Source organism: Chrysochloris asiatica, unplaced genomic scaffold (genome assembly GCF_000296735.1).
Source record: "Chrysochloris asiatica unplaced genomic scaffold, ChrAsi1.0 scaffold00331, whole genome shotgun sequence".
NCBI classification, from domain to species: Eukaryota; Metazoa; Chordata; class Mammalia; order Afrosoricida; family Chrysochloridae; genus Chrysochloris; species Chrysochloris asiatica.
The window spans coordinates 1,968,024-1,970,517 of record NW_006408849.1 but is presented as its reverse complement, the minus strand read 5'-3'; the positions used below and the strand labels follow the sequence as shown (position 1 = coordinate 1,970,517).

Genomic DNA, 2,494 nt, shown 5'->3' with positions numbered 1-2,494 from the left:
AAACAACAGATGCGAACCTGAGGAGCCATTCTGAGCACTGGCGGATGCTCACAGACTGCGTGGTGATGAGAGATCCAAACACCAAGCGCCCCAGAAGCTTTGGGTTGGTCACTTACTCTACTGTGGAGGATAAGGATGCAGACATGAATGCAAGGCCACACAAGGTAGATGGAAGAGTGATGTAACCAAAGAGGGCCGTTTCATGGGAAGACTCTCAAAGACCGGGTGCCCACTTAACTGTGAAAAAGATTTTTGTTGGTGGCATTAAAGAAGACACTGAAGAGCATCACCTAAGAGATTCTTTTGAGCAGTATGGGAAGATTGAAGTGATTGAAATCAGGACAGATACTTCGCTTTTGTAACCTTTGATGACCATGACTCCGTAGATAAGATTGTTATTCAGAAGGACCATACTGTGAATGGCCACAACTGTGAAGTAAGGAAAGCCCTGTCAAAGCAAGAGATGGCCAGTGCCTCCTCCAGTCAGAGGTCAAAGTGGTTCTGGAAACTTCGGTGGTGGCCGTGGAGGTGATTTTGGTGGGAATGACAACTTTGGTCATGGAGGAAACATCAGTGGACGAGGTGGCTTTGGTGGCAGCCATGGTGGTGGAGGAGATGGAGGCAGTGGGGATGGTTATAATAGATTTGGTAATGACAAGCGATTTTGGAGGTGGTGGAAGCTACAATGATTTTGGCAATTACAACAATCAATCTTCAAATTTTGGACCCATGAAGGGAGGAAATTTTGGAGGCAGAGCTCTGGCCCTTATGGTGGTGGAGGTCAATATTTTGCCAAACCATGAAACCAAGGTGGCTATAGCGGTTCAAGCAGCAGCAGTAGCTATGGGAGAGGCAGAAGGTTTTAATGATGGCAAGAAACAAAGATTAGCAGGAGAGGAGAGCCAGAGAAGTAACAGAGAAGCTACAGGTAACAACAGATTTGTGAACTCAGCCAAGCATGGTGATGGCAGGGTCTACCTGTTACAAAGAAGACAAGTTTTAGACAATACTCAAGTGAATGGGCCAAAAAAACCCCCAACAACTTGAGGACTACATTTGTGACTAATTGTATAACATGTTATTTTAGTTTCTGTTCTGTGGAAAGTGTAAAGCATTCCAACAAAGGATTTTAATGTAGATTTTTTTTTCCCGTGCAGCCATGCTGTTGATTGCTAAATGTAATAGTCTGATCATGATGCTGAATAAATGTCTTTTTTTTTTTAATGTGCTGTGTAAAGTTAGTCTATTCTGAAACCATCTTGATAAACTACCCCACAGTGTAAAGTTTAGAATTCTTTCAGGATGATGCCAGATTCCATTCCATTTACTTATATAACCTTAGAGGAGGACTGCTTGGGGGCAGAGAAGCCATTTTCAGAAACCATGGTACAGTTGAACTGACAGTTGCTATGTTAAAAACCTGGAATTCACCATTAAATGATCACCCAATCAGTTAAACAATTTATTTGGTTATAAAAATAGTTTTTGGCATATCCTATGCAATATATCTAATTTGAATTAATGGTACCAGATAAAATTATAGAAGGGACTGAAATTTATTTATCATCCATGATCATGTGTATTCAATAAAAAGATTTAGTATCTTGAAAAAAACAAAAAAACCGGCAGCACAAACGGCCACAACTGACCCAGAACTGTTTATCACTAGGAAAAAGGCCTGAATGGGGATTGTAGAGTGGGACAGACAGACTAAAAAGGAAGTAGGCTGAAAATGAAATCCTTAGTTACTTTACAACGACGTTACAATAGTGACATCTTGAAATTTCTCAGTAAGAAGGGAAGCCCATCTCCTGATCACATCTACCTGGAGGTAATTAAGGCCACAGATGCCAAAATCAGAAGCAGATAACCATATCAACACATGTCCAGAAATGAGATAAAGTGACTGAGGCAAATGAGCTGTTAGTAGACCTACACTCCCTACTGGAAGATGGGCAGGCTTTGGAAATGTCTGAGAAGGAATTCAGAAAAATGATTATAAAATGTATCAAAACACGATACAATGGAGTTGAGAAAAATAAGGAATATGTCAGTAAAGCACTACAGGAACAATCAAATAAGGTACATACAGCGTTGGAAACAATTCAAAACCTACAAAAAGAGGTCCAAACGATTAATAATAGAATATCAGAAATGGACAATACACTGAAAGAACAAAGGAGTAGAATCGAGTTAGAAGCCAGAACTAGTGAGCTAGAAGATAAATCTCTCAACACTACTAAGACAGAAGAGCAAACACAAAAAAGGATTTAAAAAAATCTGAAGAAGGCCTAAGATTCATGTTGGACAACACGAAGAGGAATAACTTAAGAATTATTGGCATTCCAGAACAGGAACAATCACACAAGTCCACAAAGGAGATAGTTGAAGAGCTTCTAGAAGAAAAATTTCCTAACATCCTGAAAAGTGAAAAGATAAGCATTCAAGAAGCTCAATGAACCCCAGGAATGACAGACCCTAAAAGACAATCATC

At 40.0% G+C, this 2,494-nt stretch overlaps 1 protein-coding gene and 1 pseudogene across 6 annotated transcripts in view; one reads left to right on the top strand and one right to left on the bottom strand.

The window, feature by feature from the left end:
* TOM1L2 (target of myb1-like 2 (chicken)) overlaps positions 1–2,494 on the bottom strand; it is a 237,370-nt gene that overhangs the window by 174,428 nt on the left and 60,448 nt on the right. The gene's annotated exons all lie outside the window — the stretch shown is intronic.
* LOC102826480 lies at positions 6–866 on the top strand (annotated as a pseudogene).